Source organism: Balaenoptera physalus, assembly GCF_965194825.1.
Source record: "Balaenoptera physalus genome assembly, chromosome: 12".
Classification (NCBI taxonomy): Eukaryota; Metazoa; Chordata; class Mammalia; order Artiodactyla; family Balaenopteridae; genus Balaenoptera; species Balaenoptera physalus.
Genome location: NC_138897.1, coordinates 77,211,617 through 77,238,495, shown reverse-complemented (window position 1 = coordinate 77,238,495; position 26,879 = coordinate 77,211,617). Strand labels below are relative to the sequence as shown.

General features: G+C 53.7%; 1 pseudogene across 1 annotated transcript; it reads right to left on the bottom strand.

Moving 5' to 3' along the window:
- Positions 1 to 14,908: 14,908 nt before the first annotated feature.
- LOC309639622 (thimet oligopeptidase-like) lies at positions 14,909 to 25,415 on the bottom strand (annotated as a pseudogene). Its single transcript has 10 exons — positions 25,370 to 25,415; positions 22,558 to 22,703; positions 18,849 to 18,913; positions 18,260 to 18,465; positions 17,685 to 18,059; positions 17,313 to 17,605; positions 16,358 to 16,417; positions 16,124 to 16,252; positions 15,352 to 15,488; positions 14,909 to 15,138 (listed from the first exon to the last, which is right to left on the bottom strand). The product of its transcript is annotated as a thimet oligopeptidase-like (transcript).
- Between the last annotated feature and the right edge of the window lie 1,464 nt (positions 25,416 to 26,879).

Genomic DNA, 26,879 nt, shown 5'->3' with positions numbered 1-26,879 from the left:
AAATCACACAACAGAGCATACAAAGAACTAGGAAAATGTGACCAATTCTCAAGAGAAAAAGGCAATCAACAGACCCAGCCCTGAAATAACCCACATGAAGGAATTAGCAGACAAAGCATCCATTACAACCATGCTCAATGAGGTAAAGGTAAATCCTCTTGAAATTAATGGAAGGAAGTTCTTCACAGAGAAGTAAAAACTATGAAAAAGAAGCAAATGGAAATTTTAGAACTTAACATGCAATATCCAAAAGCAAACATTCACTGGATGGGCTGAATAACAGAACAGAGAAGACAGAGGAAAGATTCAGAAAAATAATGGATCAATAGAAATGGCACAATCTGAAAAACAAAGAGGAAAAATGACTGAACAAAAATTAAGTCTCAGAGACATGTGAAACAATATTGCAAGTTCTACCTTTTGTGCCGTTGGAGGGTCTGAAGGAAAGGTGCAGAAGAAAATATATGAGGAAAAGAATGGTTGAAAACATCACTGATTTAGAGACACAGATCTAAGCTCAGAAAGCCTCACCCTGACACACAATCTGATAAAAACGCAAAGGTGAAGAATAATCTTGAAAGCAGTCAAGGAAAACGACCTGTTATACATCACAGAATGTCAACTTGAAGGACTGTGATTTCTCATCAGAAAACATAGAGACCAGGAAAGAATGGAATAACATCTTTAAAGTATTAAAGGAAAAGACCAAACCAGGATATTATATCCTTAAAGCAAAGATATCCTTAAAGATTGAACGCCAAACAAAACCCAAAATGAAGGCTGATGGAGATGAGAGAAAACTAAGAGAATTCATCACCAGACAATTTGCTATAAAAATATTACATGAAAGGAACTTCTTCAGGCTGAAGTGAAATGACACAAGAAAGCAGTAAGCTTGCAACTTCAGAAACAAAAGAAGGGCAACAAAAATGGCAAGTATCTGGAAAAATTATCCTCTTACATTATTTTATATATGTATGACTTTTTTTTTTTTTTGGCCGCGCCTGCATGGCTTGCGGGATCTTAGTTCCCCTACCAGGGGTTGAACCCGGGGCCCCAGCAGTGAAAGTGCTGAGTCCTAACCACTGGACTGCCAGGGAATTCCCTGTATATGTATGAAAAAAGGATACCACAGTCTCCGAGGGTGGGGTTCAAGTCATATAAAGGTGACACATATGACAACTATACCAAAGAGTGGAAGGTAAAAGAATCTATATGGATGTAAGGCTTCTGAATTTTATTTAATTGGTAAAATATTAACTCTAGACTGTGAAACAATATGTATACATAGTGTTATTCCAAGAACAATTAAAAAATGACAAACTCAAGAAAACTGGGTAACCTCAATAGTCCTATATTTAGGAACTGTGGACAAGATAGCTAAAACGTTCACATACGTGTTTTGTGAAAAGTTTTTCTCTTGGTTAATTGCCTAGGAGTGGGTTTTGGGGTCATATGGTAAGTATGGCCCTCTCAGCCATCCCTGGCCACCACTTCAGGTGTCACCCCAGCAGGATCTGGGTGGTGTGGGCACTTCTGTTCTTAGCGGCTCTCCCCTCCGGTGCCGCCAGGGGAAAGGGCAGGAGGACGCAGAGGCGCTGCTGCCAAAGCTGCCGCCTCTTGTGCGAGCTGCACAGCCAGCAACCTTGCTCCACTTTGCTGGGCAGGGACCCCGTCCAGTACAGTTAGTTCCCCCGACAGCACTGCGGCCCGGCCAGGGGAGAAGGGCCAGCTGTCCTGCCAAGAAGCTCATCACCCTCAAGACAAACACCTCCAACCCTCAGACCCCGGGGGCTTCAGAAGCGCTAGACGGTCCAGGGGCGCATCCTCACCTGTGCGCCCCAGGGCCTCACATGTCCTCTGCGCATGCGCCACCCCTCCCTAACCTTTTGCGCCCTGCGAACGCGCGCCCGTTCTTCACTCACAGGTTCCAGAGCTGCGTCCCAGCAACAGGCCAAACAGTGCGCACTTCGCCTTTGGCCGAGTTGGCAGCTGAAGGAGAGCGCTCGGAGCCCAGCTCTCTGTCCAAGGACCGACCTCACCCAAGTTCTCTAGGGGCAGTTACCTAGGCAGGCCCTGCCCCTCACCCCCGCCCAGGGCACTGGGGGACCAGCACCTCCCAGGAGGGCTCGGCCGCCCCCAGCCTGCTCCCCGCGCCCACCGACTTCCCATGGCTGGCCCGGGTCACCCAGCTGTTCATGGCCCGCTATCCACTCGCAGGCCAGCCCACAAGTGTCCAGTGACTGTGCATCTGCGCTTTGCCACAGCGTCTCTGAGACCACGTTGCAGCATCCCGCAGACCCTGCGCTCCTTTCTGGGGCTCCTTATCGCCACCTGCAGGCGAGGCCATCGGAAGAAGGCGGCGATGGGTGCTCACACCTCCACGACGTCCCGCAGCTCAGTGTCTGCAGTGGACACAGTCCCTGTCAGTGTGGCGCGGGGGCAGCCAGTGCCGCCCACGACACCCAGGTGTGTTCCGAACAGTAGTCGGTGCACAGAGGAGACGGCATGGAGGGTCCTGGGAGAGAGCGGGAAGGGGATGGCCAAGCAGGAGGAAGTCCCCACAGTCCCCGGGAGGAATGACGACCGCAGAAGCGGCCCCGGGGGCACCGGGGGCACACGATCTGCATTTAGGCCCCTGGGGGTCTCTTTCTTCGTGCCCAGGCCTGGACCTCTGCAGATACACCTCGACGCCAAGAGCGCAGAAGACAGCTACAAGAGGAAACTATAGGCAGGCACTTTTCCATCTCATTCAATATTCTTCTAGACCTGACTTTAAGTATTCCTTTGTATGGATGGACTACAAATTATCTGACCCATTTCCTATTGTTGGATGTTCAGTTTGTCTCAAAAAAGTGATTTTTTTTTTTTTTGCCAATTTAAGCAACAATTGGGAGAACATACATACTTAGAAATCTTTGTTTCTCTGAATTATTTCATTAGAGTAAAATCCTAAGAGTGAAGTTATTAAGTCCAAGTATATGAACATGTTATGGCTTCTACTATAAAATTGACAAATTTCCCTCTAGAAAGAGGAAACAACAGATATTTACTGAGCAACTGCTATGTGTCAGGAATTGGGGATTTGGAGCCAGCAAACCCAGAGGTAGTCCTCATCCTCAGGGCGCTCCCTGCCTGGGTGGCGGGGGGCGGAAATGCAGGTTAACAAAATAACCACAAAGTACATATGTGCTGTGGTCAGTGCTGTAAAATCAGGGTAGATCTGTCCTCCTGTGTCCGGTTTACTTCACTTAGCATGACGTCCTCCAAGTTCATCCATGTTGTAGCAAATGGCAGGATTTCCTTCTTTTTTTTTTTTTTTTTTTTAACTATTGGATAGTACACTACTCACATCAGAAACCTCAAAAAGTCAAACTCATAGAGGCAGAGAGTAGAATGGTGGTTACCAGGGAGGTGGAGGGAGGGGGAAATGGGACATTTTGATCAAAGGGCACATAGTTTTAGTCAAGATGAATAAATCCTAGAGGGTAGATGAATAAAATGATCAGTAGATGAATATCTCTACTGTACAGCAAAGTCCCTATAGTTAACAATACCGTATTCTATACTTAAAAATTTGTTAATTTTATGTTAAAACTTCCTATCTCACGCGCGTGCACGCATACACGCATGCACGCACGCACGCACACACACACACAAAGAGGGAGGGAAGAAACTTTTAGATGTGATGGTTATGTTTGTGGTGTGTTCATGGTGATGGTGTCATGGGTGTATACTTCAAACTCATCAGGATGTATACATTAAAAATGTACAGGTTTTTTGGTATGTCAATCATTACTTCAGTTTGAAAAATAAATAAAATTTTCAAAAAAGCAAGGTAGACCTGGGAATTGGCTTAACGGGTTGGTGGTGGTGGTCAAGGCAGGCTTCCCTGAGGAGGTGATGTGGGGTTGAGCCCTGAGGGTTGAGCAGGAGATCACAATGGAGGTTAGGGAGGTAGGGCCAGGTTACACAGGACCCTGGAAGACTTGGTAAGACACTTGAATTTGGTCCTAAGAACCTAAGTAATTTCAGCAGTACGGGGACGTGTGTGTGCGCGTTGGGGGAAGATGCGCTAAGGCCAGTAGTGATGGCATTGGAGCGACGTCCTCGGCCCCAGGCAAGGTCCTGACCACGGGGTGCCAACCCCCCCCCTTCCCCACTGCAGGGCTCAAGATGACAGGAGTGGAGTGTGTGGAGGGCATGGCCTCGGGCCTGTACCAAGAGGTCTTTGCCGCCGTGGTCTCGCTCATCAACAGGTAATGGCAACCTTCTCCCGGTTACAGAGGCGGCCTCTTTGCAGTGTATGAACGAGCCCAAGCCCGGGGAGTTTAGCAGAGTGGGGTTTTGTTGAGCCGGAGAGGGGGTTGTTGAGCCATGTCTTATGGTGCTGGGTTTAAATTCCACCTTGGCCACCCGTGGGCTGTGTGACTTTGGCGAATCAGTTCACCTCTCTGACCTCCCCTTCTGCATCTGTAAAAATGGCTCTTTCCTTCAGGGTCACCGCAAGGATTAAAAGAAATCACTAAAAAATTAAACAATAAAGTAAAAAAAGAAGTAGTGTCTGTAAACAACTCTTCCTAATCGTGATCATAAAATACTGCAGGTATCTGCAGGTAGTACGGCCGGGAGCCTCTGTCCTCTACCGTGCTGAGTGCTGCTGAGCCCTGGGGAATCTTTAAGCAGTTCCAGTGAGGCCAAACCAGATCTGGGCCAAGGGCTTCCCTCCCTCCTCTGTGAAAGCAGGAGGCATAATTAGGCTTCTGACATCCTGTTAAGGGGATGAGGCTGGCGTGTAGCAACAGTGCAAGTGGGGTTCTCCACAGACACAGAATCGGCTCCCTCTCTTGCTGCTGGAGTAATTACCCTCTGAGACCACAGACACATTATCTAGAAACCAGGGGGATCATGCGTGCTTAAGGGAAGTATTGATTGGTGAACTGCCAGTGCAGGGCGGCTGCTTCAGCCTGCAGAGGGCGGCTGCTTCCTGGTTGGTTCTGGGAGCCTGCCTCCATGAAGTGGGTGTATCGGTGAGAACGATACCCACTGTGCTCACGTTTATGAGCACCTCGCAGGCGTCTGGCTTTCTGAACATTAACTGATTTAATCTTCATGCATGTCTATGTGGTGGCTGATCTTATTGGCCCCACTTTACAGATGGAAAACCTCAGCAAATAACAGCAAAGAGCTCAGGTTCAAACTAAGGGCCCTCCAAAGTGTATAGCTGGTCATGCTAATGATAATAATAGCAGAAAACACTTACCGCTTTACCACGTTCAGAGCCGTGGATGTCTTATCACATCCAACCCTCCCAACGGCCTTCTAAGTTCATCTCCATCATTAGCCCTTTCACAGCTGAGTTTCAGAGAGGTCAGGCAACTCTCCCAAGACACACAGCCCCTCCGTGGCTGAGCGAGGGTTGGAGCCCACATGTGACTTTCTCCAGAGTCTCTTAACTCCTGCTTTTTGGTGTGAATAATCCCTTCTCTGTCCCCCTGATAGATTTGTCAAGAGGCTCCAAGGAGGTGATGGCTTGAGAGATCTTTGTAAACTGAGGCAGGCACTGAACAAAATTGTTTTTCTATAGCAGCGTGTCACTAAGCAAGAAAAGGAGACTCTAGTCCTAACTTTATAACCGATTTGTGGCGCAGTTCCTGATAAAGCTCTCACCGTGATTGCTGACCACCCTGAAGAACAATATTAGGATGTTATTGGGATGCTGGTCTGTATCCTTTCTTCTCACACAAAGGCTAAGGGGTGATGATAAAAAACAAATAAACAAAGAACCCGATTAAAAATGGGCAAAGGGGGCTTCCCTGGTGGCGCAGTGGTTAAGAGTCCGCCTGCCAATGCAGGGGACACGGGTTCACGCCCCGGTCCAGGAAGGTCCCACGTCCCGCGGAGCGGCTAGGCCCGTGAGCCACAACTGCTGAGCCTGTGCGTCTGGAGCCTGTGCTCCGCAACAAGAGAGGCCACGATAGTGAGAGGCCCGCGCACCGTGATGAAGAGTGGCCCCTGCTCGCCGCAACTGGAGAAAGCCCTCGCACAGAAACGAAGACCCACCACAGCCTAAATAAATAAATAAATTAATTAATTTTTTTAAAAAAATGGGCAAAGGAGTTGAATAGATATTTCTCCAAAGAAGATATACAGATGGTCCATAAATACACGAAAAGATGTTCAGCATCACTAGTTCAGGGAAATGCAAATCAAAACCACATTGAGATACCATTTCACACCCACTAGACTAAAAAAAGTGAGAAGTGTTGGGGAGGATGTAGAGAAGCTGGAACCCTTGTGCACAATAAAAATGGTGCAGCTGCTGTGGAATACAGTATGGTGTTTTCTCAAAAAATTAAAAATAAAACTATCATTTGATCCAGCAATTCCACTTCTGGGTATCTACCCAAAAGAATTTCAAGCAAGGTCTTGAAGAGATATTTGTACACCCATGTTCACAGCAGTATCGTTTGTAATAGCCAAAAGGTAGAAGCAACCCAAGTGTCCATCAGTGAATGGATGGATAAAGAAATGTGATCTATTCACACAAGGGGCTATTATTCAACCATAAAAAGGAAGGAAATTCTGACACATGCTACGACTGGATGAACCTTGAGGACATTATGCTAAGGGTGCAATAACCCAGTCACAAAAGGACAAATCCTGTACGATTCTGTTCATACGAGATATTTATAGTAGTCAGATTCATAGACACAGAAATAGGGAGAGGGAAATGGGGAGTTAGTGTTTAATGGGTGCAGAGTTTCAGTTTTGCAAGGTGAGAAACATTTTGGAGATGGATGGTAGTGACAGTTACACAACAGTGTGAATGTACTTTACACCAATGAACCATGCACTTAAAAATGATTTAAATGTTAAATTTTATGCCACGTCTACTCTTACCACAATTAAAAAATAATGATAAAAAATGGCCAAAGTGTGACGATGAAAGTCCTCACTTTTATTTCCTCCTTCAGAAGCTTCTTCCCCTTCAGCTCGTGGCAGGAGCTAACGCTGCACTTCTGTGACTTTCTAGGAAGACGTTGCTGTGCAGTTTGCCCTCCCGGAGCCGTCCCTGGGGACCACGGTGGCTGCTGTGGATCAGAGTCCCTCGCAGGTAACACGGCCTCTCAGATGCCGCACGGCCTTTTTAGAAATCCTGGCAGATTTGAGTCTTTGAGCTACTGGATCTCAAAGCTGCCTGCACCTAGCGTGACCCAGGGATTGTTAAAAACACTGACGCCTGGGACCCACTCCCCGATTCTGCGTTGATTGGTCTGAGGGGTGTGGCCTGGGCAAAGAATATTTACATCCCATCAGGTTGCGAATCTGAGTCTGCGTCTTAGAACGCACCCACACCTGGGCTGTGGTCTGAGGTGAGGGGAGTCCAGGGCCGGTGCCCAGTGGTCTCCAGCCACTGTCACCTGGAAAGATGGGGTGTTCAGACGAAGGTGCTGTGCCCAGCAGAGACTGGGACAGTAGGGGCCCCTGGGGGATGGAGAGTGGGGGTGATGGTGGATCCAGGCTCTTGAGTTCCTTGGAGGCAGACAGGCTTTAGTTTGGGGGATACCTGAGTCTTTATCTCCCTTCCCCCAGCCCCAGACCCCACTGTGCTGACCCCAGATCTGCACCTATGCTCAACCGTCTCCCAGAGCTGCCCTCGGCCATTGCGCATCTTGGTGTGAAAGTGCTTGGGCCATGGAACTTGCTGGGCTCCGGTCCGATCTTGGTGACCTTGGGCACGTCACTTAACCTCTCCAAGTCTCAGCTTCCTCATCCCCAAGTGGGAACGATAGATGGTATCCCCTGGGTTGTCGTGAACGCCCGTGGTATCTGGCACATAAAGCCCCTGCAGGGTGTGTGGCCCACAGTAGGTGTCCCGCAGGTTGCGTTTCTCCTGCACTTGGACACCTTGTCCTGGTCCCTTGGTTTCTCTGAGCTCACAGCGGGCTGTACCTGCCCCTGCAAAGCTCTCTCAGTCTGTGAGCCCAGCCGGCCCATCACACCTGCTGCTGCTGCTGCTGCTTGCTGGCACCTCTCGGGCTGGTTCCCCATCCCTGTCCTGCTTCCTCACCTGGGAGGGGCAGGCCTGAAGGGACCACCCGGGCAGTGCAAGGAGGGAAGGACCATGGTATCCCCGGGACCCCTGGGCAGTGGCTGGAACAGCTACCTTCTGGGGATGGGCTGACTGTAGGTTTCAACCCCAGCAAATAAGGCCAAGGTGAAGATTCAGGATACCTGGGATCCAGGTCCACTTCTGCCCCTGGGCCTCTCTATGTGACCCTGTACGTGCCCCTTCCCCTCTCTGGACCCCTCTCAGTGGGGTGTGGACTAATATTCCTGAATTAGGGTGACCAACTGTGCTGGTGTGCCAGGGACTTTGCTGGCCTCAGCACTGAAATCCTTACGTCCTGGGAAGCCCCTGGCCCCAGGCGCACTGGGACCGTTGGCCATCATATGCATCACATTCCCACTTTAACCATTTGGCACCATTTTCAGATGTGTCAGCCCACTGTGGGCCCTCGGGTAAGTCCCGCAGACTCTCTGGACCTCTTTCAGTTTCCTGTATGCAAAGCGTCAGGGTCGCCTGGATGGTCTCTGACACTGGTGGCTAGATTTAGAATTCCGCGTCTGTGCCGCTGAACCAACTTCACCTTCTCTAAGACATGCTTTGGGAACTTTTTTTTTTCCCTCAAGATTTTAGTTTAAAAAAATACTAAGACTTCTAAGAGGAAGTGATGCGGATGGGATTAATCCTTTCATGTTTGGCTGTGCACGAATAGACCAGCTGCCTGTGTGGAGCCAGAGATGTGTAGTTTACAGAGTGCTTGCCCTTATTAAACCCTCACGACAGCCCTGGGAGGAAAGTATTACCAGTCTCCGTCTTGCAAAAGAGGAAAAATGAGGCTCAGAGAGGTGCAGTTAAGTTGCCCAAGGTCACCCTGGAAATGAAGACAGAGGCAGGATCTGGACCCCTGGTAACCAAGAGATTGTTAGTTTTGTGGCTTCGACACTGAGAGTCTTGCAGTGAGTGGGAGTGTGGGGTGTAGGGAGTGTGGATCTAGGCCTGTGATGCCTGGGAGGCAGGTCCCCCGACTCCCACGGGTGGGAAGAGAAACGGCCTCCATCAGGGGATCAGGACTCCTCAGTGTATCCTGATCTCCTGCCAGGTCCGCTTGCCAGCCGGAGGAGGTACTGAGGATGCCACAGGCCTCTTCTGGGTCCTGGATGAGGAGGTCCAGGTGGAGGGCTCCGGGGACGGCGTGGTGCTCGAGCGCCTCTGTGCCGCCTTTGAGAAGAAAGGTGCTGAAGCTGAAGGTGAGGGAGCAAGGGGCGGCGGGGTGCTGAATCCAGTCTGGGGTTAGAATCTGTCTTTGTCAAAGCCCTGACAAGGCCTGCACAGCAGGGTGGGGGAGTCTGAGTGCAGAAACGTCTGTGCATGTGCCTGGGTGAGCTTTCATTCATTTGTGTGTTCATTCGTTCATGTGTTCCTCAAGTGTCCTGAGCAGCTACCGTGTGCTGGGTACCATGCTATATGGCGGCAAACGCACTGATGGGATCTGTGTCCTTGCTGGGGGGAGTCGGGGATGGGGGAGATGACAAGCTAACACATAGCGCATGTGTGGCCACTGAGCCTGAGATGGCAGACTGGGGTTTGGTGGTGGGCAGCAGGCAGACCTCATTCCTCTGGGAGCCGGGGGCCCTCAGGGGGAGAGGTGTGCCGGTGAATGTGACAGAGAGCAGGGAGCGCAGTACAGGGCAAGGCGGGAGATGTCATCTGGGCTCAGACCTCAAGCCCTTGCAGGCCTCACAGAAAACGTTGGTCTTAACCCAAGAGCAATGAGAAGCCATGAAGGATTCTAGGCAGCGGGGGGTATGGTCAGATTCATGTCCTAGAAAGTTCACCCAGACTGCAGTGTGGAGACACGATAGGAAGGAGGCCAGGGAGGTGAGAGCGGAGCTGCCTGCCCCGGGGAGGTGGGCAGACCCTGGAGGTACCGAGCAGGCAACGTCCCCGGCACCGGGTGACGGGCTGGATTGGCAGGAGGAAAAGTGCGAGGGGAGATGGACACTTCGAGCTGGGACAGTGGGATCAGAGACCACAGGGATTGGCACATGTCAGCCTCAAGTTCAAGTCCGGCTATTCGTATTTTCACCAACGTGGCACCGAGCAAATCTCACGTAGTCTTGAACAATGGGGTTGGAGCTCGCCCTGGCCTCCCTTTCACCAGAATTTCCGCTGCTGTGATTGGGTGAGAGGATGTACCTGTGGAGCTTTGTCGTCAGCTGCCAGGTGTGATGTCATTGATGAGGCCGAGGCTGTGGATGTGACGAAGAATATCATCCCTGTCATTCCAGGGGCTGGAGGAATGCTGTCCGCACTCCACGCAGGGCCCATGCTCTGAGCTTTGTGCAACGTCTGGTAGAATTCTGTCACGTATTTGGAGGTCGATATTCTTACCCCCCAGGATGAGGAAAGTGAGCTCCAGAGAGAGGCTTGTAGAGACGCTTGTCTAAGATCACCCAGAGGGTGAGTGTCAGAAGGCAGATTCAACACAAGCCTTGTCTGGATCTAAACCTCTGTGAGCCCCCCTCACCTGGACGCCCCCAGGCACATAAGAAGACAAGTACACTCTGAGGTCTTTTAGGTCCTAAGTGACATGGTGGTCAGGATGTGGGCTCATTCATTCACTGGTTCATTCAACAGATATTTCAGGAGCACCTAAAATGTGGTGGCCACTGCCCTAGGCCAGGAAATACATCTGTGAACAAAACAAAAATCTCCACCCCAAGGGACTGACATTCTAGCAGAGGAGATGTATGATAAAGCAAAAAAAAAAAAAAAATCTGTAAGATGTTGAGGACCACAGTTCTGGTTTAGATCACTAAAGGAATGAGGGTTGGCAGTGAAAATGGCCAGGGATTCAGCCCCGGGATGGCTCAGAACCTTCACTGCAGTGGGCGGACTTCTGTGGTATAAGTGTTCGCCAGTCTGTGAGTCACCCACCCACCAGTTATGGGATTTGATTTTACTCTGATTGCGCCCCTCCTACCGTCTCATTGTGGCTTCTCCTTTGTCTTTCGATGAGAGGGTGTTAGAACACATCCCTGGACCCAGGGCAGTACGAAGGTATTATGGTTAGACCCGAGGACTCAGCAGGCCCGTAACTTTGGTCTGTTCGCTCCTGTTTACCTTCCTACGTCTCCAGCTGTCAAGATTTGACAGTCGAACCAGCAGATGTGATGTGTTCAAAGCATTTGCTTCTGATGTCAGATAAGCTCCTTTCCCACATCTAATTTCTCTGTAAAAGCAGAATTGTCGTGTTATTATGTGTATTGTAATAATGCTGCTTAGACTTTTTAGGTTAGAAAACTGGTGGCTTGCCAAAGACCTCCAATATAGAAAATGTCAGTCTCTAGCACTGTCCCATGTGACTTGAGGGGCAAACCTAGATAATACCAGATGGTCACACGCTATCTATTTCATTCCTGCCACAGGATTAGCTGTGTAAGTCGGGAAGTCTGTAGGTTTACAGGTGGGTAGTAAATGCCCTGTTACCTGCTAAAGATGAGTATCCGTGGTTTGCTCTAAGGCAGGGTTTCTCAACCAAGGCATTGACTTTTGGGGCCAGATAAACCTTTGCTGTGGTGTGTGAGTCCTGTGCATCGTAGAGTGTTTAGCAAGGTCCCGACCTCTACTCACTAGGTGCCCGTAACATTCCCTCTCTCTCCTCCCAGTTGTGACAACCAAAATCACCTTCAGACTTTCCCAGATGTCCCCTGGGGGGCACACTTGCACTCAGTGAGAGGCAATGGACTCAAGGCTACCAATATCTTAGAGGTAGACTTGACGTCCTGTTGTAAAAGACATACTCATTCTCCTGTTTTTATTTTGGAAATTAGATGCCACTGTTCATGATCCTTATTCAGATGTCTGTAATTAAGTTTAGTCAGACTACCCACTCACAGGTGGGACACTGAGACAGAGGGAAACAGCTTGTCCAAGTCACATGGCCACATCCCTTGCCTCCTAAGAAAACGTGTCACAAGTGAAAGCAAGCTGGCTCTTGTAATGTTGACAAGTCTTTTTTTTTTAAAACAAATGTGCCAGTTTTAGAGTTGTTCTTTGCCCTCTAACCTTTTGGAGGGCTTACATAGCCTTCAAGCTTCTAAAGAAATGAACTGCGGCACTCTTTCCCACGCAGGAAGCAGTTTCACTGGCAGTGTGTGAGAGGCCTTGGGGACTTGGAGGATGAACACTTGTCGAAACAGGGTTTATCCCGATATGCTAGAGTAAGGCTCAGTGCACCACACCGGTGTTATCAGGTGGTGTTGGTCAAATAAGTAGTACTACAGAGAGAATCTTACTTTAGTCAATTTAAAGTTTTGAGATCTCACTATGTTTTTTAAAACAGGTATTAAATACATGCATTTGGTAAAACAGCACAAAAGGCTGTTTGGTACATAGCAGCCAAAGAAAAACAATGTGGCTATTCCGTGCTGAGCTATGCTGTGAGCGTTATCAAATAGATACTGGATTCTGAGGCCTTTGTTCAGGAACAAAAAAGAATATAAAATATCTCCTTACCACAACTAAGGAGCTGGCCTGTGGCAACTAAGACCCGGCACAATTAACTAACTAACTAACTAACTGACTGTTTTTTAAAATCTCATTAATAGGTATTTAATATGATTTTTAAAAATTTATTTATTTATTTTATTTATTTATTTTTGGCTGCGTTGGGTCTTCCTTGCTGCGTGCGTGCTTTCTCCAGTTGCGGTGAGCTGGGGCTACTCTTCATTGCGGTGCGTGGGCTTCTCATTGCGGTGGCTTCTCTTGTTGTGGAGCACAGGCTCTAGGCGCGCGGGCTTCAGTAGTTGGGGCACGAGGACTCAGTAGTTGTGGCTTTTGGGCTCTAGGGTGCAGGCTCAGTAGTTGCGGCACACGGGCTTCATTGCTCCGCGGCATGTAGGAACTTCCCGGACCAGGGCTTGAACCCTTGTCCCCTGCATTGGCAGGCGGATTCTTAACCACTGCGCAACCAGGGAAGCCCAGGCTCCAACCTTTTTAAAAATGTGTTCCTTCCACCTTCATGGAGCAGGCGTAGGGGATGGGGAGGAGTGAGAACCCAATTGGCAGGGGTCCGGTCGCAACCCCGGAAGGGGACGGGGGAGGATCTAAGAGGTGGCACCGGGCCACAGTCGACCCCCAGTGACAGCTAACAGCTGCACTGCTGCCCTTTCCTGCCCCAGGACCTCAGCTCAGGTCCCGGGGCAGCTGGAGAAACGCACTGGTTTTGGTGAGATGCTCTTACTTACTGTGTGGAGCTGCTGCGGCTGCCCCGGCGACCACACCCCTGCAGGGCCCTGTGCCCGTCCTCCCTGCCCCCTGCCCAGGGCTCGGGGAACAGCAGTCTCTGTGGGGCAACCTGCTTCCAAGTCCTTCAGTGACCACGGAGGACTGGGAACGGGCTGGGCTGCCGGGGAGCCTGGGCATCCAACACCTGAGCTCAGCCCTGGGGGCTCACGTGAGGGCAGGGGCTGGGGGGAGCGGGCGGTGAGCGGAGGGGCCTCCAGCCGGCGTCAGCCTGGGCCCTGGACCCAGGGAGAGGCCTCACCCTCTCAGTCCTGACCTGCCGCTCAGGAACCCTGTGGCCCACCAGCCCGAGGCCTGTGGCGCCTGCCACGGACTGCCTGGCACACGGCTGGGGTGCCAACGCCACACCTGGATTTTGCACGGGGACCATCTGGGGGCTCGGTGCACGGGAAGACGAGCAGCCCCCAGGCCCTGACATGCCCTCTTCCATATCCATCGAGAGGTGCCTGATGGAAGGCCGGCTGTGCTCCTTTTCAAGACGCAGGGAATTCACACGGACAGCCCTCCCGGCAACGGGGTGCCTGCCCACCGGCTCTGGGCCTGCGACCAGCCCAGAACACAGAAGGCACAGAAGTGGGTGCAGGGAGCTGAGCCGGGTCTGCAGAAGGGCAGACATCACAGCCTGGTCCACAACCGACTGGCCTGGGGGGGTGAGAACGGGCGGGCAGGCTGAGGGGAGGACAGAGCGTGGCACGGCCTGCCCACCTGGGCCACGGGGAGAAGGTCGGGGCGCCGCCCGCGCCCTCGCTCCGCTGCCTGGCGTCCTTTGTGGGGGCGAAGGGCCGGAGGCAGGGCTCCCGAGGAGCTCAAAGGCCAGGGAAGGACACACGGGACGGTCCAGAGCCACCCTACCGCTCCAGTGGTGCAGCACCCTCTCCGAATTCCTACTGCCACCAAAACACATCCCTAAGGCCTTTGGGAAGAATCACTAGGACCCAGGAAGGCGGCCCCTTGCTGTGGTCCAGACTTCAGCAGCTGCCGATGACCAGAGGGAGCCAGCCGGCCGGCCGTGAGCAGGAGGACAGGACATGGGGACAGGGACAGCCACAGCCGGGCTTCCCGCAGCTGTCCCCACCGCCAGAACCAGCTCCAGCCAATCACAGCCCCCGAGATGCCCAACAGTGACGGGCGAGAGGCCGGCAGGAAACTGACACCCCCTCACTGGAGAGCCTGCCCAGCCGGGGTGCGGGGCACCATCGCCGTCTGAACTCACCCCACAGCTCAGCCGTCTCCCAGTGACCCAGACGCGTCACCACGGCCCCAGGGCTGATCCCTGACCAAGGTCAGAACTCCCCCCAGTGTGACGGCCCCCATGCCACTCCTGTGGTGGAAGGGACGGCAGGCAGAGACCAGGAGTAGAGTCTTTTTATTAATGGCTGCGTTTTCAAAGATCCGTTTTGTTACCAGGAAAGCTCCCAGGAAGGGATTGCATTAGTGCAACAAGGGGGAACCTTGATGCCAGGCTCTCCAGACACTTCCAGGTGAAGACTTTTGGCCTAGGCCGGCAGCCGGGGACTCAGGGGCTGGGAGGACACGCGGCCCCTCCCCCGCCCCGACAGGGCGCTAAGGCACCCGGCCCGCCTGAGGGGGCAAAACCCCGTGCCGTCAGCAGGCCGGCGGCTTGCAGCCCTCAACCTGCAGCCCTTTGCTCAGGAGGAAGGCGTCCTGCGTGGGGTCACAACCCAGGAAGAGCTTCACCATGCCCTTGGCATCCTCGGAGCCCCCGGCCTCAGAATGCAGCTTCTGTCGTCCATGGCAACCTGCGGAGAGGGGGCGGGGCTGCAGGAGGGTGGAGCTCCGCCTTCACGGAGGGCGTGGGTGTGGCCACCTCTGCTGTGACTCAACAAAGGGCAGGGGAGCAGGGGGTCCAGGGCAGGGCCCTCAGAGCCTGGCAGGCCCAGGCGGGCGGCACAAGCATCTAGGCCCAGGCCAAGGACCTCCGTGTTGGTCTGCATGGCAGGCCGGCCTCTCACCTTGCCACTCAGGGTGCCCTCCTGCTTGAAACGTGTGTGGACCTTGTCCGCGGAGTACACCTCGCTGCACAGGTAGCCATAGGACTGGGCGTCGTAGCTTCCTGCCAGGCGGCCGAAGGTCGCAGGCAGGTGGGTCCCTGGGACACACGCGGAGAGGCTCCTGCCCGGCCCCCTGGCCGCTCCGTGCCCCTTCCCCAGAGCCCAGAGCTTGGGGCCTCAAAGCAGCCCTGTCTGAGTCCCCTGCCACCAGAGGGAGTATTGGCCCAACACTTCTAGAAAACGGGGACCTTGCGGGCAACTCAGTGGAGGAACACAAATCAATCTTTGCCGACTTTCTGCTGAAGCTCACGAGGGTTCACCCCTAAGCCTCTTACAAGAACAGCTGCCCGAGGCTCCGAGGGATGAGTCAGGGCTCGCCCTCCAGCACGTGGAGGGCGCGGGTTAAAGCGCTCACGAGGGAGTGAACTGCGTCTCCGCACCGACACGCTCGGGCAAACCTCGTCGATGCGTTCCGTCCAGTGTATGAAGCCCTCTCCTGCCTCTTCCAGGCTCTCCAGAAAGCACGTGCAGATACGCCACCCCACCCTCGGACTCCGCGGGCCACAGCTGGAGGGACCAGCCCAGGAATCCAGGCAGGAAGAGGCCAGAGGTCAGCGGGCCTCGGCCAGAGCCCGTCAGTCGGTCCCCCTTCACACACCACCAGAGGATTCTCTTGACCTGGGCAGTAGCCGCCAACCGACCGCTAAGGTGGGCCCGGCGCGCGCTTGGCTACCTGGCGTGGCTGGGACCCTGAGGATCTCTTGGCAGAGGCGGGCATTGTCCTGGGCCGGGTCCGAGGGCGTCTGCGTGTGCAGGGCCTGGTCCACCTTGGCCAGGACGATCTGGCGCAGGTTGAAGAGGCCTGGAGGGCGGGAGGAAGGAGACGGGGGGCTGGCACTGTGTCCAGGCCACGCTTTCCAGCCGGGCGGTCCGGGAGCCCCTTTCCTTTCCCTCAGCCCGGCTGCACCGGGGTTGGCCAGACGGCAGTTGATGAGCTTGTCCAGCAGCTCCTGGGGGACGGCGCTGCCTGTGCCCCGCCGAGACTGGCAGCAGCGCCAGGGCTTCACAGGGCGCGGCGCTCCCGGCTTCACAGCCTTCCCTCTGGTTCTCATCACCGGCTGTCACCAGAGTCGCAGGCAACGTGCCTTTCGTTTCGTTTGTCTTTTTTCCGGCCCTCAGCCACGCAAAGGTGTGAAGCCCTGACACTCGCTGCCACGTGGATGCACCCTGAGAACACGATGCTCAGCGAGAGAAGTCAGACACAGAAGGACACACAGGGTGTGACCCCACTGAGGGGAAACGTCCGGAACAGGTAGATCCACAGAGTCAGAGTGGGTTCCTGGTTGTCAGGGGCAGGGGAGGGGAGGGAATGATAACTAAGGGCGTGAGGGACATTTTTGGGGTGAGGGAAATGTTCCAGAACAGGGCAGTAGTGACGGCTGCACAGCTCAGTAAAGTGTCCCCACGCGCTCCGGTGCAGCCTGTGAGAGCATCACTCTCAGGGCGAAGGGCTGACCGCAGGAAGACTGAACGAGCACTGGGTCCTGGGCCCAGACGCTCAGCTGGGGACCCCCCCCATTGGGAAGTCACTGGGACTTGCTGAGCCTCCACTGAGACTGGCAGCAGCCCCAGGGCCTCACAGGGCGCGGTGCTCCCGGCCCCAGAGCCTACCCTCTGGTTCTCATCACCGCCTGTCACCAGACTTGCATGCAACGTTCCTTTCTTCTATTTTGTCTTTTTTAAAGGCAACTCTTGAATACATGTATTTCACTTGCAGGGAACCAGTCCTGACTCCTTGATCTGGGACTTCCAGCCTCCAGAGTCTCGAGGACATCCACTTCCGTTGTTTACGCGCCCAGTGCGTGGGGTTTGATGATGGCAACTGACACCAAGGGCGTCGCCACGTGCGGGGTGACATCAGCGGAAGAATCCCGTGGCGAGGGCCTGCCTGAGGACCAGGGGAGAGCCCGGGCCCTCCCCGCCCCCTGCCTGCAGCCCCTCGCCCGCACCCTCGTGGGAGCAGAGCTGGTGCATCGCTTGCCAGAACCCATGGAAGTAGGTCTCCAGCTCATCATGCTGCAACAGGGAGGGCGGGTTGGGCGTAGGCTTGGTGAAGTTGGCCACCATGGCCGCGATGGCGATCTGGCGCCTCCCATCCTGCTGCAGGCAACCCGGCTGCAGGCCAAAGCAGGCCATGTGCCCGGACTTCCCTTCCCTGGGGAGGGACGTGGGTGAGGCCCCGCTTCCACAGAGGAGCCCTGGCCCACGGCCGACAGGTTCCCCCACGCATGCACCGAGGGTAGAGGTCCAGGTAGAACTTGCTGATGGATGACCTTGCCCGAGGCCGCGTCCCAGACCATGTAGAGCCTCACATCTTCATCTTCATGACACATGTTGGCGCCTTCCTCCACGTCGAAGGTCAGCCCCAGCAGCTCCTGGGAGATGCCCAGCCGCCCGCGCATGACCACCTGCATGGGGAAGGACTCATTGAGCAGGTACTGGTCCACGTGGTAGCGCGTCTCCTCCCCTGGTTCATGTAGTAGCGCAGGTCCTAGACGTTGATGGTCCCGTCAAAGTGCAGGCCCCGCCTCTGGCACTCAGCCTTCTTTAGCTCCAGGATCACGGCCGCTCCTGCTCCCCGAGGGGCTTCAGCTTCTGGGCCAGCTCATCTGCGGGCGGAGGGGAGAGGCTCGGCTATGTCCCTGTGGCAGCCTCCCAGCCGCCCCCCACCCCACGCCCCTCGAGGCAGAATGAAGGGTTGGGGAAGGCGACCCCCAAGGGCTGACACAGTGGGGTCTCAGGCAGCACCACGTCCAGTCAAGGTCCGCCTGAGCCCCATCCCCACTGGGACTCGGGGAGGCGGGGTTACCTAGGGAAGTGGCCACCACCTGGCTGGTCTTGGCCATGTTCACCTCCAGCACGGAGTCGGCACGCGTGCTGAACCCCAGCAGGTGGGACTTCTGAGCCTGCAGCCTTACCAGCTCCCCGAGGATCGCGCACTTCTCCTGGAACCCAGAGACGGCCAGCGCTGGGGACCGTGGGCCACGCCCTCCCCACAGGCCCCGGGCCAGGTGTCTGTGGGCGGACAGGGCTCTCAGGCCACTGGCGGGCACAGCCAATCCCCCTCCCTCCTCCTCCTGGCCCGGATTTCTAGACACTTTGGTGCTGTCCTAACACGTGGCCTTTATGAACACAGGTCCTTTTGGAACCAGAAACGGCGTGAACCGTGATGAGCTCTAAGGCCAAGGGCAGGAAGAAATGCGACCAGGCTCTCCAGGAGTCACCCAGGGGCCTCCCCGGGCTCAACAATACAAACTCGGCTGCTGTGCAGACAGCAGCTCATCCCCACGGCGCCCCAACACCCAGCCCCTGGACGGCGAGAGGCCTGTTGCTGCAGGTGGCCCATGGCTGGCTGGTGAGGCCCGGCCCCAGGCGTACGCCACCTTCTCTGGGGCCACCTCTCCGGGTCTGCGGTGGGGTTCTCCTGGGAGCCCCCAGTCACCACAGGAGCAACGTGGCCTGTCTGCAGCCCAAGAAGGTGGGGACACAGGACTGTCCCCCGTGCCCCCCGCATCACCCGCGAGGCTGAGCAAGCACCAGTGGTGTCTGCGGGGAAGATGAAGGGCTCATGCACAGCCCCCATCTACTGAAGATGCTAAATGGGAGAAGCACAGACTGCAGCCACACGCGGTATGGACCAAACGCAAGTGTCCTTGCAGGAACCGATGTCTGAATGTCAAGTCTGTACCCAGGCCACAGTGAGAAGGCCCAGACCCCACACAAGGCACAGAGAGGGGATGGGGGGAACATCTGCGAATCTGAGCTCATCGGGCATCACCCCAGAGGGAGAGGGAGAGAGCCAGAAGGAGATACAGAGGGAGAGGGAGAGAGAGAGAGGTACAGACGTCTCTCCCTTCCCTGGGGGTTCTCTAGTGCAGCCAAGGCTGAAAACCACTGCATTTCGGGAGATGGGTCCTCGTGGAAAAGTTAAATAGTAGCTCATGGCATTATCGACACATATGAAAAAGGCCCCAAATCTTGGGGAGTCAGGGAGGGGAGCTGGCGGCTGCCTCGTAAACGAGGAGAGATTGGGCGTCAGAGGAGGTGCCTGTGCAGCCCGCCGCCTACGCCGCCGCCCAGGGCCCCGCAGACTTCATCTCCCAGCTGTGGTCCTGGGCTGGAAGGCAGCGGGGAGGTCAGGCCGTCCAAGCATCAACGTTGACTTCAGGGCTGATCTAAAAGGCGCCTGGTGTTTGTTGAAGCAGAAAAAAGAGAAAGCAGAGGGCAGAGGAGGGGAGGGGGAGGGAGCCCCCATCAGCCCTTCTCCCTGTCTCCCTCTCTGTCTCCCTCTCTCCCTCCCTCCCTCCCTCTACCTCCCTGCCTCTCACTCTCCCTCCATCTCTCCCTCTGCCTCTCTCCCTGTCCCTCTTGCCCTGTCCTGTCCCTCTCTCCCTCCCTCCATCCCTGTCTCTCTTTCCCTGTCCCTCTCTCCCTCTCCCTCTATCCGTCCCCCCTCCCTCTCCCCGTTTCCCTCTCCCTCTCTGCCTCCCTCTTTCCCTGTCCCTGTTTCCCTGCTCCGCTCTCCCTCTCCCTCTTTCCCTTTCCCTCTCTCCCTGTCCCCCTTTCCCTGTCCCTGTTTCCCTGTTCCGCTCTTGCTCTACCTCTTTCCCTCTCCCTCTCTCCCTCCCTCTCTCCCTCTCCCTCCACCTCCTTCCCTCTCTGGGGAGGGAAGGAGGTGGAGGGAGAGGGACAGAGAGCAGGAGAGGGAGGGGGGAGAGGGAGAGAGAGGGGGGAGAGGGAGAGAGGAATAGAGGGAGGGAGGGAAAGACAAAGACGTCTCTCCCTCCCTCCCTCTATCCCTCTCTCCCTCCCTCTCTCTCTCTCCCTCTCCCTCGCTCCCTCTCCTCCCTCTCCCTCTCCCTCCGTCTCTCCATCTCCCTCACTCCCTCCCAGAGATGGAGAGACGGAGGAAGAGGCAGAGACAAGGGAGAGGGGGAGAGAGGGGGGAGAGAGGGGGAGAGAGGGGAGAGAGAGAGAGGTCTCTTCCTCCCTTTCCCTCTCTCCTCCTTCTCTCCCTCTCTCCCTCTTCCCTCTCCCTCTCCGTCTCTCCCCCCTCCCTCTCCCCCTCTCCCTCGTCTCTCCCTCTCCCTCCATCTCTCCCTCTCTGGGAGGGAGTGAGGGAGAGGGAGAGACAGAGGGAGGGAGAGGGAGAGAGGAAGGGAAAGGGCGAAGGAGGGAGAGGGAAGGAGGGCGAGACGTCTCTCCCTCTCCCTCTCCCTCCCCCTCCCTCTCTCCCTCTCCCTCCCTTCCTCTCCTTCTCCTAGAGGGAGGGAGGGAGAGGGAGAGACAGAGGGAGAGGAGAGGGAGGGAGCGAAGGAGAGGGGGAGTCAGAGAAGGAGGTAGGGAGAGAGAGAAGGAGGTAGGGAGAGGGAGAAGGAGAGAGGGTGCCTGCTTCCCTCTCTGTCTCCCTCCCTCCCTCTCCGTGTCCCTCTCTCCCCCCTCTCCCTCTCCCTCTGTCTCTCCCTCTCTGGGAGGGAGAGAGGGAGAGGGAGGGAGAGTGAGAAGGAGGGAAACTGATGGAGGGAGGGAGAGGGAGAGAGGGTGAGGGAGAGAGGGAGAGGAGGAGAAAGGGAGAGGGAGGGAGGAAGAGACTTCTTTCTCTCTCCCTCTCGCCCCCCTCCTTCTCCCTCTCCCTCTCTCCCTCTCCCTTGTCTCTGCCTCTCCCTCCGTCTCTCCGTCTCTGGGAGGGAGTAAAGGAGATGGAGAGACGGCAGGAGAGGGAAAGGGAGGAGAGGGAGGGAGGGAGAGAGGGATGGAGGGAGGGAGGGAGGGAGAGACGACTTTCCCTCCCTCCCTCTATCCCTCTCTCCCTCCCTTTCTCCCTCTTCCTCCCTCCCTCTCCTTCCCTCCCTCTCCTCCCTCTCCCTCCAACTCTCCCTCTCCCTCCATCTCTCCATTTCCCTTCCTCCCTCCCAGAGATGGAGAGACGGAGGAAGAGGCAGAGACAAGGGAGAGGGAGAGAGGGAGAGGGAGAGAGAGGGGGGAGAGAGGGATAGAGGGAGGGAGGGAGAGATGTCTTTCCCTCCCTCCCTCTATCCCTCTCTCCCTCTCCCCCTCCCTCTCCTGCTCTCTCTCCCTCTCCCTCCACCTCCTTCCCTCTCCAGAGAGGGAAGGAGGTGGAGGGAGAGGGAGAGGGAGGGAGAGGGAAAGAGGTAGAGGCACAGCGGAACAGGGAAACAAGGGCAGGGAAACAGGCACAGGGAGAGACGGAGGGAGAGAGGGGGAGGGAGAGAGGGAGAGGAAAGAGGCAGAGGAAAGAGGCAGAGGAAAGAGGCAGAGGAAAGAGGCAGAGGGAGAGAGGGAGAGGGAAGAGAGAGAGGGAAGGAGAGGGAGAGAGGGAGGGAGAGAGGAAGAGACAGATGGAGAGAGAGAGAGGGAGGGAGAGAGAGGGAGAGGGAAAGAGGTAGAGGGAGAGCGGAACAGGGAAAGAGGGACAGGGAGAGAGGGAGGCAGAGAGAGAGGAGAGGAAGCAGGGAGAAAAGAGAGAAAGAATACACCATCTACATTTCTGTCAAATGACACCAGGGATCCTTACACAACCAGGAGAAAATAACACAGGGAGGCTCTTTCTCAGCTGGAACTGGAACTGCAGACGGGGCCAAACACCACCAGGCTGGCCACACGTATCCAGCCGCCACTCCAGCCCCGTCAGCCGTGAGTCCGGTCACCAGGGCTCTGAGTGTCTGCTCCAGGGAGCTGGGGTTCACCCTCTCACCCGGGAGGCCCGGGCAGAGACAGCAGGGTCCCAGGCTGGACACATAGGGGGAAACGCATCCCCACAGGACAGCTTATGCGAGCAGATTCAGCTGCCAGATTCTAGAGGCCCGGGACCACCCTGTGGCCCGTGAAACCCAGGAGCCACGAGGGTCTTGCATCGTGATTCCTGTCCGTTGGACTGTAAAGTTTATGTAGGGAATCTTGGAAACAGTGGTAACAAGGCTGAATTGGAACGAGCTTTAGGCTATTATGGACCACTCTGAAGTGTGTGGGGTTGCTAAAAACCCTCCCGGCTTCGCTCTTGTTGAATGTGAAGATCCCCGAGATGCAGCCGATGCTGTCCGAGAACTAGATGGGAGAACGCTATGTGGCTGCGGAGTAAGAGTGGACCTGTCGAATGGGGAAAAGAGAAGTCGAAATCGTGACCGCCTCCTTGGGGTCGTCGCCCTCGAGATGATTATCGGAGGAGGAGTCCTCCACCTCCCACACATCTCCAAGATGGAGAGCCTTCTCCGTCAGCCAGAGCAGGTCCCTTTCTAGATACAGGAGAAGAGAGAGATCACTGTCCCAGGAGAGAAATCACAAGCCGTCCCGATCTTTCTCTAGGTCTCCTAGCCGATCTAGGTCAAATGAAAGGAAATAGAAGGCCACTTTGCAAGAGGAGTGGTGTACAGGCAATAACTTCATTGGACAGGAGTATGTACAGAAAATTCAAGTTTTGTTTGAGACTTCCGAAGCTTGGTGCACTTTTTAAATGTTTTAGTTGTTCACATTTGTTTGCCTCTTGGGACAGTGACACATAAAGGTGTCATTCTCTCTGGTTTGAAATGGGTCCTGTGAGGCATGTAATATGAAGAATTGTTACCTTACAATGTTCCCTTAAGCAAAATTGAATTTGCTTTGAATTTTTGGTCTTGCCTAGACTGATAATAAAACTCTAACTCCTGCCCACCTAAAGTGTGATGTTTACTATTATGGAAACATTGAAAAGACTTTCTGTAGCTGGGATATGGTATGCAGATGTAGTTAAGCAAGCAGTCTTTAAAAGGTGCTGTGAACACAAGCCAGCAGGTAAAAATGAAAGCCGCACCCTTACCCTAGATTAGAGGTTTAAAAATTCCACTAGTCTTCACACCAGCCAAGAGGTTGTCCAGTGAGTTTAGAATCTAAGAAGTTTCAAGGAAGTTAGTTTACCTTTGAGTTAGGTCATAAGTCCCCTCTGTGATTGCTGTACATGAATACATAGCTCTTTGTAATATTTTTTGGAAATTTGAGATTATCAAGATACCAATGTCCTGCCAGATTAAGAGTATATTGTAGAGCTGAACTTTGAGTTACTGTGCAATTTTTTTTTTCATGCTGTCATTTGTAATATGTTTTGTGAGAATCCTTGGGATTAAAGTTTTGGTTGCAAAAGAAAAACAGAAAAGAAAAGAATCCGCCTGCCAATGCAGGGGACACAGGTTCAAGCCCTGGTCCGGGAAGATCCCAGGTGCCGCAGATCAGCTAAGCCCGTGGGCCACAACTACTGAGCCTGCGCTCTAGATCCTGGGAGCCAGAACTACTGAGCCCCCGTGCCACAACTACAGAAGCCCACACGCAACGAAGACCCAACGCAGCAAAAAAAAAAAAGACGATACTGGCCAGGTGATCAAGGGTAAAATCGTTTGTCATAAGTCCCGTTGATGGTGTGTATCCTTGATGTGACCTGAGGAGAATGGCATTTTTATCTCTGTCTGGGTCTTCCGCCCCAAACCCCATAACTCCAGACCAACCATAAGAAAACATCAGAAAACAAACAGACAAACAAATTGAGGGACAAAATACCTGACCAGTCCTCCTCAAAACTTTCAAGGTATCAAAACCCAGGGACGTCTGAGAAATGTCACAGCCCAGAGGAGACTGGGACAGAAAAAGGATGTTAGGGGAAAACAAGGGAAATTCTAATAAAGTGTGGACTTTAGTTAATAACAATGTATCCATCTTGGTTCCTTAGTTGAATAAACATGTCGTACTAAGGTACTAAAGTGTTGGAAATAGGGGTACTGGGTCAGGGTCCACGGCACTCTGTACAGTCTGTACAGATCTTTGCAACTTTTTTGTAACTCTAAGCTATTCTAAAATTAAGCGAGTACTGAACAGAGACAAGAATGTTATTTCCCTGATTTGAACATGCCTGAGTTTCTTCTCATGGTCACATTTTTGCTATCTGGATGTGTCTTGGAATCAGTAGCAAAGGAGAGTTGCCAGCCCCTGGGAAGATGTGGGTGGTTTGCAGGTGGCTTGCTCTGGAGCTGAGGACCACGGTGGGAAGTCTGCAGCCTCGGGCTGCACTTAGAACCATGGGAGGGGATGGGCCAGCTCAGTTAGGCATGGAACCTATAAATAAAACTTTTTTCTTTTCCATTATGGCTTATCACAGGATACTGAATATAGTTCCCTGTGCTAGACAGTAGGACGTTGTAGTTTATCCATCCTATATTTAATAGTTTGCATCTGCTAACCCCAAACTCCCAATCCAACCCTCCCTCACTGTTTCTCCCCCTTGGCAACCACAAGTCTGTTCTCTATGTCTGTGAGTCTGTTTTTGTTTCGTAGACGAGTTCATTTGTGTCGTATTTTAGATTTCATGTATAAGTGAGATCATATGATACTTGTCTTTCTCTTCTGGCTTACTTCACTTAGTATGATAATCTCTAGGTCCATCCACGTTGCTGCAAATAGCATTATTTCATTCTTTTTATGGCTGAATAATATTCCATGGTATATATGTACCACATCTTCTTTATCCATTCATCCATCAGTGGACATTTAGGTAGCTTCCATGTCTTGGCTATTGTAAATAGTGCTGCAGTGAACATTGGGGTGCATGTATCTTTTCTTTCTTTCTTCTTTCTTTCTTTCTTCCTTTCTTTCTCTCTCTTTCTCTCTTTCTTTCTTTCTTTCTCTCTCTCTTTCTCTCTTTCTCTCTTTCTTTCTTTTTTCTTTCTTTCTTCTTTTATTGTCACACGGCATGTGAGATCTTAGTTCCCTGACCAGAGATGGAACCCATGCCCCCTGCACTGGAAGCGCGGAGTCTTAACCACTGGACCACCAGGGAAATCCCAAGGGTGTATGTATAGTTTTGAATTAGAGTTTTCTCCGGATCTATGCCCAGGAGTGGAATTGCGGGACCCTATGGCAGCTGTATCTGTTCCTGCACGTCTCACATCAACCACCTGCACTGCAATCCTTGCTCTCAGCGTCATCTTCGGGGAACCCAACCTGCGACAGGGACCTTGACAAGAAGAAATGGCTCAGGGAAAAGCTACCTGCACAGGGAGGAGATAGAGGCCATCGCCCCTGGGGTGCGGCGGGGAGAGTGGGCACAGAGATTTGTCATTTCACCCCCGATACTCATCTCAGCCCTCCTGGCTGCCCCACTCTAGGTCACCTCGGGATACAGAGGTGACCCGGTTAGAGTTCCTGCCTGTGCAGGGATCTGGGGGCACCAGCGGGTCTGAATAATATTAGTGCAGGGTCTCCCCCGCGGCACTGGGGTATTCGGGGCGGGTCATCCTCTGCTGAGGGCCCCTCCTGGGCACTGTGTGGGGTTTAGCAGCATCCCTGGCCGCACCCATTTGATTCCAGGGGCCCCTCCCCCCCAGTTGTGACAACCACAGATTTTCCCCACACATCACGGAAGAACTGGGTGAGGCACAGGATGGCCCTGGGCGAGGACAGCTGTGTTGAAGCAACCAGCCTGGCCCAGGGCAAGGTCTGCCCCAATCCTGTCAGCACCTGCATTTAGAACTGCCCCTTTCCTCTCCCATCTCCCCTGCCCTGCAGTGGTCTCTGAGACATCATCCCCATGTAATAAATCACACCTTCTCAGTTTACTGTTTGCTGCCCTCGCTAGAACGTGAGCTCTTTGAGGACAGGGATGCTGTTATGTCCCCAGCACCTAGAAGAGTGTCTGCTGTGTAGTAGATGCTTCATAAATACTTGCTGAATAAAGGAGTTGAATAAAGGGATGAGTGGATGAATGAATGAAGGTTACAATGGAAGGAGGGGGGAGATTCCCTTTCTGGCTCTCGGGGGTTGGGAGATCAAGTGAAAGATCCGTCCTAAATAGGCTGACCAGCCTTCTGGGGTTCCCCGGGACTGAGGGTTTCCCCAGAGTTCCAGCGCTCAAACCTGAGCGGTCCTGGGCAAACTGGGGGTGGGTGTTGGTCACCCTATCAAAACACAGTAACAATTCCAGCTGCAATAGCAATGGCCAATGACCTCTACGGTCTTATTGACCATGCACAGTTCTTTACCTGGCGGGGAAGGGTGGGCCGGGATTGGAATTCTGGTGATCCAGGGCGGGTGAGGGCACACCCCGGGCTTGTGGAGGGGAGTCCAGGAAGGTTCTGGAGGAAGTGACAGTGACACAGGAGGGAGGGAGGAGTCTAAGGAAGAACGTCCCACATGACAACGTGTGCCAATGGCCCTGGGCCCAAGGTCACACCTGACCAGGGCTTGCTTTTTTTTTTTTTTCTAATTTACTTTTTCCCACATGGATATGCAATTGTCCTAATGCCATTTATTGAAAACTCCTTAATTTCCCCACTTTCTGTCATATCAAGTTCTCATATATCTGTTTCTGGACCTTTATTCTATACCATAGAGCTATACGTCCCATCCTTGCACCACTAGGGCTGTTTCATCACTATAACTTTATTTTTTAT